The sequence below is a fragment of the Lycorma delicatula genome, chromosome 7, assembly GCF_047948215.1.
Source record: "Lycorma delicatula isolate Av1 chromosome 7, ASM4794821v1, whole genome shotgun sequence".
Classification (NCBI taxonomy): domain Eukaryota; kingdom Metazoa; phylum Arthropoda; class Insecta; order Hemiptera; family Fulgoridae; genus Lycorma; species Lycorma delicatula.
Genome location: NC_134461.1, coordinates 1,889,099 through 1,909,100, shown reverse-complemented (window position 1 = coordinate 1,909,100; position 20,002 = coordinate 1,889,099). Strand labels below are relative to the sequence as shown.

At 31.9% G+C, this 20,002-nt stretch overlaps 1 protein-coding gene across 1 annotated transcript in view; it reads left to right on the top strand.

Annotated features, from left to right (window-relative positions):
* The first annotated feature begins 446 nt into the window (after positions 1-446).
* The window catches only part of LOC142327291 (uncharacterized), a 106,072-nt gene continuing 86,516 nt past the window's right edge, over positions 447-20,002 (top strand). The window contains exons 1-3 of the mRNA XM_075370192.1: positions 447-757; positions 8,109-8,299; positions 15,537-15,850. The gene's annotated coding sequence lies outside the window, so the exon portion shown is untranslated. The remainder of the gene's footprint in view (positions 758-8,108; positions 8,300-15,536; positions 15,851-20,002) is intronic.

Genomic DNA, 20,002 nt, shown 5'->3' with positions numbered 1-20,002 from the left:
CTGAGTTAATTATTCTAAAATCACCTGACCAAAAGTCGCCTTCCTCTTCAAGAAATATAATAATATCTTTCATACTTATAAAAAATAAAGAAAAATGTGACTTCTGTATCCTAATTTAAATTTGAATAATACGACTAGGTTCTGTGAAGAATTCAAACTTAATTATTCAGTTAACCCTTAATTAATTAAGAACTTTCTAATAGCAAAACTCTTGTCTTTTTGTACCGTAAAGTAATCAAATTAATTGTGTATTTTCATACTTTTGCATGCTAAATTATTGAAAGTGTATATAATTTAATATAAATTTCCCTTTCATCTAATCAAAACAATCTTCAGTTATACAATTGTACTACGAATACCATTCCAGATGTTTGTAGTATTAAGTATAGCTACTTTATTGTATTTGGCGTGAATAAAAATATATTTAATGTTACATGTTGCAGGCACATTTTCATTTTCTGGTGGCCAGTAATTTTTCATTACATCTAATACCGAGTTGGATTAATGGCTTTCATAATCTGCCGTCATGTGAATTCACTTAAATATACTATGATGCAATATGATGCCCATAGTAGTACTAGGATCATTAATGAAATGAAAATTAAAATTTTTATAATTTATAAATGAAACATAATATCTATTATGTTTTTCTATATATGCAAATTTAGTGTGTTTTAATTTTACAATGTTGCATATTTAACTGCTGTATTTACTCACGGATTTTCATCCTCATCATTGAAAAGAACATTTTCAACAGGTAAACTTTAAAAAGAGGTCTGTACAATTAAAAATACCTCAATACTTTTAATAGATGTTTTTAAAGAATATTTAAAATGACTCTTGGTTTAACAAGTAGTAATATTTTTGAATGACCACAAGGTAAAAATTGAGATGGTTTTAATAACAGAAATGTGAATAATTCTTATTACTTTGGATGTCTATTAATTTAAGCGCTGATATTTTGAAGCAGACTATAGTGTGCAGAAATTATCATAAATTAGAATATTTTATTAAAATACTTATTTTAAAAAGAAAATACATTATAAGGAAAATCATACGGTTCTTCAAGGGAAAAGTGTCTGTGTGCATATGTAGAATTGTGTGCTAGTATTATATTCTAATAACCTAATAAACTATTGTATTTTATTGTATTCTCTTAATGAAAATGGTAATGCAAAGACTAAAAAATAATACCGATCATTTCATGTTAAATGTTCTATGTTTAGATATAATGCTTCTACATTTGTCAGTTTAATTTTGTTAATTTTTTCAAATTATAAAAATGCAGGATAAAAATAATAAGAAATTTAAATCAGGATAAAGTAAACATCTTATTAATGTAATTGTAGCTAATATTAAATCTATTAACATCTGGAGAAAATTTGTTATATAGAGTATAAATCCTACCGTAAACTGGCTTCTGTACATTTTTTTACTATAATAAATTATAAACTAGCAATTTTTTAAATTTCTTATTTGTACTGTGAAGTTTAAAATTCTGTGAATTAATTTTTTGTGAAAAATCTTTTATTTCTTTGTCGAATTTCACATTTCTTTTTTTTTAATGCTGTACACATTCATTAATATCCGTGAATCAGATTTCTATGATTAGAGAACCGTATAAATATATTACCCTTTAAATAAATTGTTGTATTTGAATCAAAATGTTCGGTCAATTTTATTTTTTTTTGCATTACATGTATTAAACAGTATATTTTCTAAACCACAGTTACTAATTGTACAGAATAAGCTACTTCACAACTCATGAATTGTATTCATAATCTTGTGTTATAATATTTTTTTGGAAAAGTCAAGGTCTGAGCATTGAAAACATCTGCCAAGTATCATCAGGTATGCTGTCATAACAGCATACCTTTGGTCATTCAGGTTCATCATTATATATTTTTCTATTTATTATATTCAGGAAACCTTTTTTTGGTAATTTCTCGCTTTATAATGGTACAATTGTGGTCAATCTGTATATGATATGTTGTGAAAATATTTCTTTCTATTAAAGTTCATATTATTCTACATTGTTGGTTGCTATAAAATGTGCAGCTGCAAAATATAGTGTATGCATTACTGATTAGTACTAATTACTACTGATTATACAATACCGAGCTACAATCATGTGTTGAATGTCACTATTGTCAAGAATTCCTAAAACTTATACAGTAACCTTTTTTTGTTTTGTTTGAAAGTTTCTCTTTTCAAATTCTAATGAACTATGAAATTTATTAAAAAGTGATTATCTTCATTCTAATTCTAACCAACAGTTTTTTTGTCTTATTTCTAAAATATTTTACTTTCTTCCTTTTTTTTAATCTTAACTACATAGGTGTTTTATCCATTTTTTATTACGTAGCAAAGAAGCAGATGTATAAAACAGAAATGTAGTTACAGTAATATATACATATTTATATGCATTTTTTTTTGTAAACTACGCACAATGCAAAAAAAGTTACTCAAATTGGAGGGGGACACCTCATAGTGACATGGATTTAATCTTTTAATTGACCTTAACTGTTATTTCAAGGTTAACATGATTTTTTCAAATGGAATGACATATTTTTGACCCCCGCTAATAAGAAGAGCAGAAAATTCTACATTGAAATATGTGGTCACAGTATGATCTTTGAAATTATTTCAGGGGGTTTCATTTTAATCGCCCCAGGCGATTTTCTTGTAAACTACATACAATATAAAAAAATTACCTAAACAAAAGCTACTCAGATTGCAAGGGGCATCTCTTGGTGACCTTGGACTTGATGACCTTATTTCAAGGTTAATATGATGCTTTCAAATGGAATGACCTACTTTTGACCACACTCATGAAAAGAGCAGAAAATTTTACATTGAAATATGTAGGTCACACATATGACCATGGGCTTTTTTTTCAAGGTCATACGGTTTTCCATCAGTGATAGTGTTGTAAGAGTTACGTGCTTTTGAAGGTCATATAATGATATTCCTGGAATATTTGTATTTCAGGCCAGTTATCTCGCAAACTGTGGGAAAGAACATAAAAATGACTACACTATCATCTAACACTATATCTGATTGTTAGTTGTATGACTTTTAAAAAATATCCAAGGTCATATGTGTGACTATATATTCAATGTAGAATTTTCTGCTCTTTTCAGTGATGGGTTCAAAAATAGGTAATTCCATTTGAAAAAATTGTGCTTTCCTTGAAATAAAGTCAAGGTCACCATGAGATGTCGCCCCTCCAATCTGAGTAACTTTTATTTAGGTAATTTTTTTGTATTGTGTGTAGTTTACGAGAAAATTTACTGGGGTAATTAAGATGAAACACCCTGAAAAAAGGTACAAGGTATGACCTTGTACCTTGTGACCAGATATTTCAATATAAAATTTTCTACTCTTTTCATTTCTGGAGTCAAAAATATGTCATTCTATTTGAAAAAATCATGTTAACTTTGAAATAATAGTCAAGGTCACCATGAGATGTCCCCCTTCAATCTGAGGAACTTTTGATGAAGCCATTTTTTGTATTGTGTGTATTTTATGAGAAAATCACCTGGGGCAATGAAAATTAAACACTGTGTATGTGTGTGTGTGTGTGGTCAGTTTTGGCTCAATTAACTATTTCTTGGGACACTTCAATGTTGTTTCCGCTGGTCTGACTACAATTTTGGAATGAATTTTGTGAACACTTGACACATATTCAAATCTTAATTTAAAATTCACTGAACCACATAGAAACTTAAATTCAGTTCATCAGCTATCTCCCTAATTGAAAGTCTGTGGTCAGACGTGCTAAATTGTGAACTTTTACAATGTTTTCATTGTTTTTTGAAGTGGAAGGACAGTTGGACCAGTATCATCTTCGACCGATTTGTGGCCATCTTTTAAGCTGTTTTTAAAAGTTCATAAGTATCAGAAGCTGATTTTCCAGTTTTCAAATAAAATTTGACACAAAGTCGTTCCATTTTTTATCCATTTTGCAAAATCAATAAATCACCAAAAATCGAAACATGTCTGCACTCACTCTCTACTAAACAAAAATACTGTGGTAATCTTTTAAGGGTGTTTCAAGGACAAATAAGCTTCCCTCTCCCACCTGTGGGCAAACCTACCCCCTCCTACTGAGCAGTGTTGGCACCCATACCTCATATCAAAATGTTCAAAATTATTCTTTCACTAATATCATTGGTCGACAATGATTTTGTTACACGGTCAATTTGCTGAAGCTTATTTATTTTTGGGTGCTAATTCTGAATATAAAGTCAGAATTCTCCTATCAGCCTCAGATTTTTTTTGCAATTGCCCTTCCTATTTTCCAGCAATGTACATTATATTATAAGAGGTTACTTCTCTTCTCGGCCTCTGGCCCCGTGCTGTAAAACTTGTGTTTTTTGCAACCGGTGCATAATTTGATTCTGCTAGTACAGCGTTCTACGTTCTCGTCGTCGGGGTTGACAACGATCAGCAGCGGTCAGTCAACCTGCGTTGCTGTGGAGTTTTGACAAAGCGGCGACGTAGTGTGTTGCAGTAGTGCTGCTGTCGGCCAAATAAGGACGTTTCCTTTGTAACATCGTGTCCCCATACGTAGTTGGTGAGGCCTAAATATATTTAGATCCTCTGGCAGGTTCGAGAAGCGGTTTCCGCTCCGACCTTGCCGGTGGAAGGAGCTTTTAGCTTTTTGACTCCTCGGGTGGACTGCGGAACAGACGGTCCGTTTGGGGTGTGAGAGGTTAGACGCTCACCTGGTATTGTGGTAGGTGTTAGATTCGTTCAAGCTGTGAATTGTAGTTCCTGGCAACACAGCTGGTGTATTGCTAAATTGTTCAGCGATGGAGCAACCCGGGGGAGGTTGTTTGGAGGACTTGGTCGGTTTGGCCAAGGACCTGGTTTCCGGTGACCCCTTCATGCCGAGGAGGTCAATCGGTAGGTCGCCGCCGCGGCCCCGGTCTTCCGATAAGGAAGACACGGAAGCCCCTCGGGTAGTGGAGCGCCCGAGTGTTGCGGCTTGCACACAAATCCTGCGGGACACCTCTGTCTCGAGCGGTGCGGAAAAGGCGAAAGCTGGATCCGTACAGCGAGGAGACGGCATAGGAGGGGGCCCCAAGTCCGAAGGACGCCTCGCTGTGAAGTCGGGAAGGACTGAAAGCAGCAAAGCCGATTCTGTCCCTGAGCGGGATGTTTCTGGGGGGAAACCTGCGTCAAAGAAGGTGACCTCCGGAGCGGATAGCTTGGGGCGGATTGAGGAGATGAGGGCCGAATGGGCCAAAATTTCCTCAAAGAAGGAATCTAGAGTGGCTCTAGAGTTGCACCAATTGGTGGACTCATATTTGAGCCAATGTAGTTTGATGGTTTCCGGGCTGGCTTTAAAATGTGAAGGCCTCCAGGGTGCAAACCTTGCGCTTGACTCGGTCGTAACTCGACTATCAGGCAAGGTAGACCATGTAGTGGAGGGAGTTCGGGGCTTCAAACCCGTAACGGGTGAAGCTTTGGGCGAGCTCCACAAATCAATTAAGAGAGTGGAGGAGAAGGTTAAGAAACCTGTCTCCTTTGCCTCTATAACTGCCGCGCCTGCACCTAAGCGGGTAGGTCCGCCGCCGCCAGCGCAGGCGCCGGCCAAAAGTAAGCGGGCCACTGTAAAAGTGGTCCCTGTTAAGCCTGGTCAGGGGACTTCGTCTGCTATGACGGAGCTAACCCGAAAGAAGATCCTGGACCCGTGGAAAGAAAGGTTCCAAGTTTCCCGGGTCACTAAAACCAGGGATCATGGCATTGTTCTGGAGGTCGTTAACGAGCAGCAGGCAAGACGACTGCTGGAGGCCGATGTTCTGGCCAAGAACGGGCTGAAGGCTCAGCTGCTAGCCGAGCGTAAGCTTCAGATATTGGTTTATGATATGCCGAGGGCAACGCGGGTAGAGGAGCCCGAAATACTCAAAGCGATCCACGGCCAAAATCCTGTGTTGGATATGGCCGTCGAGGACTTCCTTAGGGAAACTAAGGTGATTCGACAGTTGGGGAGGAAGGAATCCCTAAAGAGTCACTAGGTTCTCGAGACCTCGCCAAAGATCCGGCAGGTCTTAGTGGCCGGGGGAAGATTGTTCTTTGGGTGGGCGGCCTGTAGGGTTGTCGACCATATTCAGGTAGCCCGGTGCTTTAAATGTCAGGGCTTTGGGCACACCGCTCTCCGATGCAGAGCGCAGAAGGAGATGTGTGGCCACTGTGCCGCTCCGGGGCACAGGGCAACCAACTGCCCTGCCAAGTCGTCGCCACCAAAGTGTGCCGCCTGCTGCCAGGTGAAAGGTAGCAATACTGGACACAGGGTAGGGGGTAGGCAATGTAAGGCGTAAGTTCGCAGAAGCCAGGATCTTAGGTTTTAATTTAACAAATATGTGAGTAAAAGACTGACTTTAAAAAAACCTGCTATTGATTGCACAAGAAAATACTAATGAAAATAAAAGAAACAAGTACTGCCTTTATATAGGTTTGAAATTCAACATGAACCGATAGGAATAAACATGCAATTACTCATTTACTGCACGTGACAAAATTCATACTGAGCAAGTTAGAACAAGCACCGATAATCCTGTCAATTCATGCAGGATAGGATAAATCACATTAACAAGTCATATGAAATTGACTTAAACATTGATGACTTAAACATTTTAATACATGTTTGAGAAATTCTACATGATTTATAAACTAAACGGCATTTTAAACAGGATGACATAAGCTGTAAATTGGTATAAAAACATACAATATCCAATAATTGGTTTGTTTATAATTAGTGTTCAAAAATTAAAAATATGTTTTTTTTATTTTTTTCTACTTCACTTTTATTTTATGTTGTATTTGTATTTACTGTCGCCCTTTTCTTCATCCCTTTGTTGATAATTGAATAATAATGCTTTGTATATAATAAATACTCATTTGTTTTGACTTATGTATTATAAGTAGTCATCAAAATGTCACATTTGTTGACTGCTACACAGAAGAAAGAAAGGTTGGAACTTGTGTTAGTAAAGTGGCTGTATAACAAAAAATATAAATCAGTTTTTAATTTTTTTATTTCGTACTATTGCTACATTATACACTGGTGTAAAAAATTAAAGGGACTACTATATATTATGATTAAAAATTATTATATTCAAACTGTTTTAACTTTGCAACCAATGGGCTTAGAGAGATGAATAAAAAAAAATTAAAGCTTGAATACTCAACTTTTTAACAGTTTACTTCAGATTTCAAAAATCATCAAATTAAAAAAAAATCTGTGAAAAGAAAAGTTTTAAAAATTTGTAACTTTTTGTTTGTGTTGATCAAGCACAGGGGGGAAACAAAATTTGTTGCAGTAAACTGCATTAAAATTGTTTGAAAGCTTAAGACTTTAGCTTTAATTTATTTTTTTTATATGTCTACAATTTTTTTAAATGGAAATATTCCACTTTAAAGAGAAAAGGCCACTTTTGTCTTCAATGCTGCATATCTCCTGATCTAAGCTACATATTAATGCAAATAAATATGGAAGTTAAAGGATTTTGATGTACTTTAATGAAAAATTGTGAGGTATTTAATGTAGGGTTGCAGTTTTTGGATTTTGTTCAATTTGTCCCAGATATTGAAATCTTTAATGATTGAGTCTGCAACATGATGTTGGGGTAAGCTGAGAGCAGGTGATATATGTTCTTGTAATTTAATTTTTTTTTAATATAGGAATAAGTTCATGATCAAATAATAAGGTCTGATCAAATACAGAAGTGACCATGTAAATTTTGTTTGGATTGCAGTACAGACTTAAGGATTGAAAGATTTGTCATTTCATTTATGATTATTGTTACTAATTAGTGTGTATGTCTCTCTCTCTCTCTCTCTCTCCTTGCTCTCTGTGTGTGTATGTGTATGTGTGTGTTTGTGTGTGTATGCCCTATATAAATGTATATTAGATAACTCAAATTTTATAATGCAAAGTCTTAAATTTTACCTTTTTGTGCATTGCATAAGAGTGTTATTTCCATTGTTAAAAAATGTTTCTGTTAAATGAAATAAAAAAATGTTGATATTCCTGTATTTAAAATGACTTATAGGAAACCTTATGATTTATACTTCTTAATTTATTGTTTTATTTGTAGATGAGTAACATGATTATACAACTGAGAGAGTATGAAACTGGTGAATTTGGTTTAAGTCAAGCAATGGAACAGATTAAGGAGCTAAGAAAACAGAAAGCTGTATGTGATAAACACATTGAACAACTAGTCCAAGCCGGTAATCAGTTGCAAGAGGAAGCTAACCAGCTGGAAGAAGAAAACTTGATCTTACGGTATTATTAGTTATTTTCTCCAAACAGAAATTTTTAATATTTATTTACACTTGTGTGTACATATATATTTAAGTATGTGTATGTAATATATATATATATATATATATATATATAGTGTGTGTGTGTGTGTGTGTATGAGGGGCGGGGGTGGTGTCTGTGTGTGTTACATATATTTATAAAAACATAAAATGTTATGAAATTATTAAAAAAGAACAAATATGGATAGCATAATTTTTCATGGGCATTATGATAAAAATATGCACTGCCATAAAAAAGGATATACATTTAACTTCCAAATTTAAACTGCACGTAGTGCTATTTAAAATAGCATTTGGAACCTGTTTTCTAAATGTGATAATCGCACATTGTAGCCTTATTTCACACCTTTTTTTTATTTTTAAGATGCATTTCCGTCAGATGTTCATGGTATTATGAAACAAATTTAGAAGGGATGTAATTTAATACCTTGCTTGCTTATTACTAAAAAATTAAAAATGGTTGACTGAAATTATGCTTGAAATCTTAATATTTTTTATCTGTAATCTTTTATTTAATTTGTTTTTTCTGTTTAATGTAATCTTCAGTAATATAAGTGAAACATTTAGTGATAATTAAAAAAACAAAAAACTACTTCTTTTTTTATGCCAATTTATGTTATTTTATGAACCACAGAAAAAAAAAACATAATTCGTTTAATTAAATAAAAACTATTGTATATGAAGTTAAGGGAGAAATATCTCCTTAATTATTAGGCAAGATAGAAAACATACATTTTTTAAAGATATTTCAATTCTTGGTCTTAATTCTTTTACCTATAATATCTAGATAAAAATATTGTACAAAACTTTATACCTTGTTCAAATTCACAAAATGTTTAGAGTAGTTTTTTCTTCATCAGTTTTATTCATCTTTTTGTCTGCGTTCTTTGGCAGTTCATTTCTTGACTCCTGCAGCTGGCTTTATGTGATCTATTCATTTTAATAAATATTTTTATTAATGTAAACTATTTTAAATGTTGTTTTAAATGATGAATGAGAAATTTGCAACATAAATCTATTTAAATTATAATGTGTGCTGATAAGTATATTTGAGTGTACTCAATTTAATGTAATATTGACATTGAATTTACTACTATAAATACTAAACGTTCCTGAGTTTAATCATTATTAGCTCTCTTTCCTTAACTTATAGTTGTGACATTAAAATTTAATTTTTTACTTGCTTTTCTTCAACTTGCAATGCTTTTTTTTCATGTTTGTCCTCAAATCTTGTATCCTTAATTTAACATATTTCTTGAACTTGCCAGTTGATGAAATTTTTCACAATTACTAAGGTCGGGTGACAATACAATATTCTACCATTACTTTTACAAACATCCCTTCGTACGGGGGTAAATTAAGGGTGCAGGTGTAATAATTTAACATACTTCACTATAAAACTTCATTATGCAAAAACTTTACTATTTTGTTACTTTGTGTAGTAAATGTTTGATTGAAAATTTATTTGATATTTTTTAAATATATTAGAAATTTCAATAGATTATGTTATCTTTTGAAATCCAAATTAACCTACTAATTAAACTCGTGTAATATATGATAATAATTTGATGTATGTCTAAAAAGTATAAAGTAAATTTTTAAAAATTTTTGTACTATATGAACAGTAACTGCCAATCACATTTAAGAAAAGCAGTATATTAAAATATAGGAAAGAAATTTTTAATAAAAAGTAGGAGCTAGTACATGTTACCCAAATATACTAATAGACATTTGAAGAAACCAAAAATTTATTTATTCATTTAACATCAAATTATATATTTTTTGATATGAGTAGTTTGTATGTTTACTTTAATAATGATGTGTAAAATATGATTATTTATTTTAGTTGAAACTTGTGGATCTTGCAATTTAAGTAACAGTGAAACAAGCAAAGCTGTGTATTATTAGTGAAAAAATATTTATAATCGAAAGAAAACAGAGGATTTTCTTTAAAAAAGTCTTTTTTAAGTTGTGCTGTTGAATTAAACAAAGGGTTTTGACCTGAACTAGATATTAGTGCAGAAAATTGGCGGTTACTTATAAGGAAGGTTTTTATTCTTGGTATTACGGTAGTGTAGATGCAAAGCTTGCATAAAGTTGTATCAGTAAATTTCACAGATATACTGTTTAGTTGTTATTGAGCCTTGTAAAGACAGATGTTCTCTAATTAGCAAAAGGAGTTCTCTATTTAAAAATAAGAAATGCAGTTATAGATCTAAACTTGTTGAACCCGGGATTATCTTCAATATTCAGAATTTATAGTCCTGGAACTAGTGCACTTTTTCATGACTAATTTACATCAGGCTGGTAATGTGTTAAAATTTTAGTTTAGTAAGCAACAGACAGAAAATATGAGTAGATTGTGCAGTTGCTTTTATTCATAAGATGATAGTCTTGTAATGGTTTGTGTGATTTTTTTATTCATTTATAACACCTACTTTTATTTTTATATAAATTGTTGGCCACAACTAACACAGAACCAATGAGCAGACATTTTTGTCAACTCAGGATCATGGTAGATGTCCTGATACTAAAGTTTTTGTGAGCTGTTTCTAATTAAATAACCATCTGCTGATTGTTTTTAATGCTTTATATGATAAAATCATGGGAAGTAACAATACCAAATGAAAATAAAGTTATTGTCTGATTTCTTATGTTTTATTTATTATTTTTGTTAAAAAAATATTTAAATAGTTTTATTAAATATGTTTTTGTTATTTTTTAATCTATTTCAAAAATAACAATGTTTATAAGGTTACTTATTTTTACATTGAAATGAAGATATTGTAGTGGACGCTGAGAGAACCTCCAAATGGACCATTGTGGCGAGATGGAATTGCATTGTAAAGATCACTCGTAAATCACCTGACCTGTGATATTAAACCAATAAAAATGTCTGCTGACTGTTTATGTGGTGTTTATTTTAGGTCAATTATAAATTGATAAAATTAAGCCAAGAAAATTATGCTAAGTCTAAAAATAAGCAAAACTCTACAGGAACATGATGCTACAAAGTAATCATGAACTAACCAAAATATCTGCCGATTGGTTCTTTGTTTTTGTGTTGGACTGATATTTTGAGTAAAAAAAAGAATAGCTTGTTATAAATACATAAAAAATCACACAAAACATTAGAGGTTTATCATTTTATTATCAATAAACGCAGTTGCAAAACAGAATTTTTTACTTATCTTTTCTGTCTCCTATTTACTAAACTAAATATTTAACGCACTTCTGCTATTGTGAATTAGTTATAAAAATGTGTGCTAGCTATAGGACTATTACAGTCGAGAGATGAAATTAATAAATAAATAATGTTTTAGTTGTAAATGGCAATGTTAATAATAGTTGTATGAAAACATACACTTAATTAATTTGCTCTGGTATTGTTTTCTTTTTGCTTTAACAAAATTTTTAATTATAAATATTATTATAATAATTATTTTGATATACTAACCTAGAAAAATTGAAGTATCTTCATTTTTAAGATTTTAAATACTTTTAATTATAAGTTGACCTCTTGATTTTTTTTTATTTTAAGTTCCAAAATGTTACATATGCCACAATTTATGGCATTTTATTTATTTGTTTTTATAAGAACATTTTCCAATCACTAATGTATATTTTTTAATGGAATTTCAGAGAAAAATTAGGTTTGGATGTGGATGAAGTATTCACTTAACTAATTATATGACTTTGTTGTAACTACATCAGTATTATTTAGAATTTAAAAGATTCTCAAATCATGAAAATCTTCCCATAGAATTTGACAGTTATCCATAATCATATTTTTGGAAATCTAATTTTTTAGGCACTACAAAAAAAATCATTTGTGGGTGAAATTTTTGATTAGAAAAACAATAAACCCACTGGGTTAGTCTTAGTGGTTAAAATTGTAATCACAAAATCAGCTGATTTTTGAAATTGAGAGTTGTAAGGTTAGAGTCCTTATAAAGACAGTTGCATTTATATGGATTTGAAAGCTAGGACTGTGATTACTGATGGTTTTTGGTGGTTGGGTTTCAATTAACCGCATGTCTCAGGAGTGGTCAGTCTGATTCTGTTCAAGACTATATATATTTACTCTTACACACCAGACTGTGTACAGATGCCTTGGCATCTCTGCAGAATACTGTTGACATCATGTCACTGTGCTGTTACTTTGTTCTGGTATGCATAAAATAAAATAAATAAAATTGATGTAAGATCATTTTCGTTTCTTGTATTATGTGTGCTTCTGAAAAATGTAAGTTGTGTAAGTGATATTAAAAACTATTTAGTACATTATTAGTATTATTAGAATTTTTTTCATTTTTAATAACTTACTAACTTTAACATTGGCCAGGTTGGTAACTATTTCACACACATTTCAAAAAAAAAACAAACACACTTAAATGTTCCAACACACAACCAAATTATTTTACATATTTAATAACAGATTATACAATTTACTTTTCTAGGAAAAAATCTATACATTAAAAAATGTTTAATTATACTAAACAGCTAACAATACAGCTAACTTAATGATAAACTGTTTTCAGTTCACTCACCCTATTTGATAATATGACAAAATCAGAATTTAAGAGTAAGGCCCTTTAAATTCTATCTATATCATTAAGAATGTTTAATATTAAAGAAAACGTTCATATTTAAGAAATCTTGAAGTAAAAGTTCTTGCAAAATTAACATAAAAGTTTCAATTTTGTTACTTCAAGTTTTGGAATTAACAATACAGAATAAAGGCAATTGATTATATCTTTAAATATAAATACTATATCTCTATAATTTTTCACAGACTGGGAAAACTTGCTTCAGACAATGAAATTTTAGACAGAAAAGTCAAATCAGTATTGGATATGGAAGTGGATCAGAGAAATATTGAATGATGAGAAATAAACCATAAAGCTTGGAAATAAAGAATCAATCTTGGGATAGACAATACCATCCAAAGAATATCTTGAGTCCACCCCAAAATGTAGAGTGAATCTTCTTTTACCTACTGTTCTGCAGAACATTAGCACATTTTTACCCAAAATGGGAGATGGATACTACTAATCAATGATTTTGTGTTAACTAGGTTAAAACAAGTTCAGGTTTCTAAAAGAGACAACATTGTCAATCCTTGGTTTTTTATTTAAAAGAAACCAGGTGAATTATGAACTACTCAGCCAGATCTCTGCTGGAGAGTCTTTGTGAATTTATTTTAGGCTTTAAATGAGATGTTGAGTGCAGAATGCTACCTTTAAAATTAATCTGGATTGTAACTTTTCACTAACTGCAAGCTACAACTCTTGACAGAGGAGTGACAGATTAAAAAAAGAAAACTTTTTTACCAAGGAGCAGATTTATGTCACTCTTAGTCAAGTTAAAACTTTAGAGGACATCGCCTTGTCTAATTTGGACCCAAATATGTTATTAAATAGACCACATAATGAGAAAGCTGTAACAGAAATGGTGAGGTTATGTATCTATCCAATTTATAGGTTTCGTTATTGCAATTAGACATTTGGACAATATTTGTGAGTACCCAGTTAAAAAAAGTGTTTACAATAATTATAGAATATTATTTATTGCAAAATTATAATATTTAACTCGATTCATACACGGTAATGTCAGCTGAGAGCTTGTTGTATGACTACTTAATAATATTACAAAATTAGAATTTATTATTGCATGCATAATATAAATATTTATATTGTAATTTTGCTATTAAGGATATATATATTTTATTAAAATGTACTACTGAAATTTTAATAAAGAAAAACATACTAACAGCAGAATGTATTTTTAGTTTTAGTTTCAACAACTATTCCATGTCGATCCTAAATGTACTAATTAATAATATTAACACTGAACTTATCAAATGGCATGCTGTTTACACATCATCCTGATCCCTTGGGGAAAGATACCCTCATCACCCCCTCTGTTCCAAGACCTTATGGGCTTTACCAGAGGTCATCTTCGAAACCTCGGCTTTTGACATATTCCTGTCTGCTTCAGCCAGGATGTCACCGATGCAAATGCCACAAGTGACATTCCCATCGATGTACTACTATTTAATGAACTCAAAGCAAAACACATCTCACTGAGTTTTAAGCAAGACTGACAATACCTAACTAAACAAAAGAATTGAACTCCTCAAGCTTCTCTAAATTCCACCGATTCATCTGACACCTTTTCTTCAGGTTTTTAAACCCCAATCTACATTTCATTATCACCAAATTATGGTCGCTATCAATGTCTGCTCCAGGGTAAGTTTTGCAGTCAACGAGTTGATTTCTAAATCTTTGCTTAACCATTATATAATCTATCTGATATGTTGCAGTATCGCCTGGCTTTTTCCAAGTGTACATTCTTCTATTATGATTTTTAAATTGGGTGTTGGCAATTACTAAATTATACTTCATGCAAAACTCTATAAGTCGGTCCCCTCTTTCATTCCTTTTGCCCAGCCCGTATTCACCCACTATATTTTTCCTTCCTTGCCTTTTCCAATGCTTGCATTTCAATCTCCAACTATTATTAAATTTTCATCTCCTTTTACATGTTTAATTGCTTCATCAATCTCTTCGTATACACACTCTACCTCATCATCATCATGGGCGCTTGTAGGCATATAGACGTTAACAATCGTTGTCGGTTTTGATTTTATCCTTATTACAATGATTCTATCGCTATGCCTTTTGAAATACTCTACTCCATTCCCTATCTTCTTGTTCATGATGAAACGTACTCCTGCCTGCCCATAATTTGAAGCTGAGTTAATTATTCTAAAATCACCTGACCAAAAGTCGCCTTCCTCTTCAAGAAATATAATAATATCTTTCATACTTATAAAAAATAAAGAAAAATGTGACTTCTGTATCCTAATTTAAATTTGAATAATACGACTAGGTTCTGTGAAGAATTCAAACTTAATTATTCAGTTAACCCTTAATTAATTAAGAACTTTCTAATAGCAAAACTCTTGTCTTTTTGTACCGTAAAGTAATCAAATTAATTGTGTATTTTCATACTTTTGCATGCTAAATTATTGAAAGTGTATATAATTTAATATAAATTTCCCTTTCATCTAATCAAAACAATCTTCAGTTATACAATTGTACTACGAATACCATTCCAGATGTTTGTAGTATTAAGTATAGCTACTTTATTGTATTTGGCGTGAATAAAAATATATTTAATGTTACATGTTGCAGGCACATTTTCATTTTCTGGTGGCCAGTAATTTTTCATTACATCTAATACCGAGTTGGATTAATGGCTTTCATAATCTGCCGTCATGTGAATTCACTTAAATATACTATGATGCAATATGATGCCCATAGTAGTACTAGGATCATTAATGAAATGAAAATTAAAATTTTTATAATTTATAAATGAAACATAATATCTATTATGTTTTTCTATATATGCAAATTTAGTGTGTTTTAATTTTACAATGTTGCATATTTAACTGCTGTATTTACTCACGGATTTTCATCCTCATCATTGAAAAGAACATTTTCAACAGGTAAACTTTAAAAAGAGGTCTGTACAATTAAAAATACCTCAATACTTTTAATAGATGTTTTTAAAGAATATTTAAAATGACTCTTGGTTTAACAAGTAGTAATATTTTTGAATGACCACAAGGTAAAAATTGAGATGGTTTTAATAACAGAAATGTGAATAATTCTTATTACTTTGGATGTCTATTAATTTAAGCGCTGATATTTTGAAGCAGACTATAGTGTGCAGAAATTATCATAAATTAGAATATTTTATTAAAATACTTATTTTAAAAAGAAAATACATTATAAGGAAAATCATACGGTTCTTCAAGGGAAAAGTGTCTGTGTGCATATGTAGAATTGTGTGCTAGTATTATATTCTAATAACCTAATAAACTATTGTATTTTATTGTATTCTCTTAATGAAAATGGTAATGCAAAGACTAAAAAATAATACCGATCATTTCATGTTAAATGTTCTATGTTTAGATATAATGCTTCTACATTTGTCAGTTTAATTTTGTTAATTTTTTCAAATTATAAAAATGCAGGATAAAAATAATAAGAAATTTAAATCAGGATAAAGTAAACATCTTATTAATGTAATTGTAGCTAATATTAAATCTATTAACATCTGGAGAAAATTTGTTATATAGAGTATAAATCCTACCGTAAACTGGCTTCTGTACATTTTTTTACTATAATAAATTATAAACTAGCAATTTTTTAAATTTCTTATTTGTACTGTGAAGTTTAAAATTCTGTGAATTAATTTTTTGTGAAAAATCTTTTATTTCTTTGTCGAATTTCACATTTCTTTTTTTTTAATGCTGTACACATTCATTAATATCCGTGAATCAGATTTCTATGATTAGAGAACCGTATAAATATATTACCCTTTAAATAAATTGTTGTATTTGAATCAAAATGTTCGGTCAATTTTATTTATTTTTGCATTACATGTATTAAACAGTATATTTTCTAAACCACAGTTACTAATTGTACAGAATAAGCTACTTCACAACTCATGAATTGTATTCATAATCTTGTGTTATAATATTTTTTTGGAAAAGTCAAGGTCTGAGCATTGAAAACATCTGCCAAGTATCATCAGGTATGCTGTCATAACAGCATACCTTTGGTCATTCAGGTTCATCATTATATATTTTTCTATTTATTATATTCAGGAAACCTTTTTTTGGTAATTTCTCGCTTTATAATGGTACAATTGTGGTCAATCTGTATATGATATGTTGTGAAAATATTTCTTTCTATTAAAGTTCATATTATTCTACATTGTTGGTTGCTATAAAATGTGCAGCTGCAAAATATAGTGTATGCATTACTGATTAGTACTAATTACTACTGATTATACAATACCGAGCTACAATCATGTGTTGAATGTCACTATTGTCAAGAATTCCTAAAACTTATACAGTAACCTTTTTTTGTTTTGTTTGAAAGTTTCTCTTTTCAAATTCTAATGAACTATGAAATTTATTAAAAAGTGATTATCTTCATTCTAATTCTAACCAACAGTTTTTTTGTCTTATTTCTAAAATATTTTACTTTCTTCCTTTTTTTTAATCTTAACTACATAGGTGTTTTATCCATTTTTTATTACGTAGCAAAGAAGCAGATGTATAAAACAGAAATGTAGTTACAGTAATATATACATATTTATATGCATTTTTTTTTGTAAACTACGCACAATGCAAAAAAAGTTACTCAAATTGGAGGGGGACACCTCATAGTGACATGGATTTAATCTTTTAATTGACCTTAACTGTTATTTCAAGGTTAACATGATTTTTTCAAATGGAATGACATATTTTTGACCCCCGCTAATAAGAAGAGCAGAAAATTCTACATTGAAATATGTGGTCACAGTATGATCTTTGAAATTATTTCAGGGGGTTTCATTTTAATCGCCCCAGGCGATTTTCTTGTAAACTACATACAATATAAAAAAATTACCTAAACAAAAGCTACTCAGATTGCAAGGGGCATCTCTTGGTGACCTTGGACTTGATGACCTTATTTCAAGGTTAATATGATGCTTTCAAATGGAATGACCTACTTTTGACCACACTCATGAAAAGAGCAGAAAATTTTACATTGAAATATGTAGGTCACACATATGACCATGGGCTTTTTTTTCAAGGTCATACGGTTTTCCATCAGTGATAGTGTTGTAAGAGTTACGTGCTTTTGAAGGTCATATAATGATATTCCTGGAATATTTGTATTTCAGGCCAGTTATCTCGCAAACTGTGGGAAAGAACATAAAAATGACTACACTATCATCTAACACTATATCTGATTGTTAGTTGTATGACTTTTAAAAAATATCCAAGGTCATATGTGTGACTATATATTCAATGTAGAATTTTCTGCTCTTTTCAGTGATGGGTTCAAAAATAGGTAATTCCATTTGAAAAAATTGTGCTTTCCTTGAAATAAAGTCAAGGTCACCATGAGATGTCGCCCCTCCAATCTGAGTAACTTTTATTTAGGTAATTTTTTTGTATTGTGTGTAGTTTACGAGAAAATTTACTGGGGTAATTAAGATGAAACACCCTGAAAAAAGGTACAAGGTATGACCTTGTACCTTGTGACCAGATATTTCAATATAAAATTTTCTACTCTTTTCATTTCTGGAGTCAAAAATATGTCATTCTATTTGAAAAAATCATGTTAACTTTGAAATAATAGTCAAGGTCACCATGAGATGTCCCCCTTCAATCTGAGGAACTTTTGATGAAGCCATTTTTTGTATTGTGTGTATTTTATGAGAAAATCACCTGGGGCAATGAAAATTAAACACTGTGTATGTGTGTGTGTGTGTGGTCAGTTTTGGCTCAATTAACTATTTCTTGGGACACTTCAATGTTGTTTCCGCTGGTCTGACTACAATTTTGGAATGAATTTTGTGAACACTTGACACATATTCAAATCTTAATTTAAAATTCACTGAACCACATAGAAACTTAAATTCAGTTCATCAGCTATCTCCCTAATTGAAAGTCTGTGGTCAGACGTGCTAAATTGTGAACTTTTACAATGTTTTCATTGTTTTTTGAAGTGGAAGGACAGTTGGACCAGTATCATCTTCGACCGATTTGTGGCCATCTTTTAAGCTGTTTTTAAAAGTTCATAAGTATCAGAAGCTGATTTTCCAGTTTTCAAATAAAATTTGACACAAAGTCGTTCCATTTTTTATCCATTTTGCAAAATCAATAAATCACCAAAAATCGAAACATGTCTGCACTCACTCTCTACTAAACAAAAATACTGTGGTAATCTTTTAAGGGTGTTTCAAGGACAAATAAGCTTCCCTCTCCCACCTGTGGGCAAACCTACCCCCTCCTACTGAGCAGTGTTGGCACCCATACCTCATATCAAAATGTTCAAAATTATTCTTTCACTAATATCATTGGTCGACAATGATTTTGTTACACGGTCAATTTGCTGAAGCTTATTTATTTTTGGGTGCTAATTCTGAATATAAAGTCAGAATTCTCCTATCAGCCTCAGATTTTTTTTGCAATTGCCCTTCCTATTTTCCAGCAATGTACATTATATTATAAGAGGTTACTTCTCTTCTCGGCCTCTGGCCCCGTGCTGTAAAACTTGTGTTTTTTGCAACCGGTGCATAATTTGATTCTGCTAGTACAGCGTTCTACGTTCTCGTCGTCGGGGTTGACAACGATCAGCAGCGGTCAGTCAACCTGCGTTGCTGTGGAGTTTTGACAAAGCGGCGACGTAGTGTGTTGCAGTAGTGCTGCTGTCGGCCAAATAAGGACGTTTCCTTTGTAACATCGTGTCCCCATACGTAGTTGGTGAGGCCTAAATATATTTAGATCCTCTGGCAGGTTCGAGAAGCGGTTTCCGCTCCGACCTAGCCGGTGGAAGGAGCTTTTAGCTTTTTGACTCCTCGGGTGGACTGCGGAACAGACGGTCCGTTTGGGGTGTGAGAGGTTAGACGCTCACCTGGTATTGTGGTAGGTGTTAGATTCGTTCAAGCTGTGAATTGTAGTTCCTGGCAACACAGCTGGTGTATTGCTAAATTGTTCAGCGATGGAGCAACCCGGGGGAGGTTGTTTGGAGGACTTGGTCGGTTTGGCCAAGGACCTGGTTTCCGGTGACCCCTTCATGCCGAGGAGGTCAAT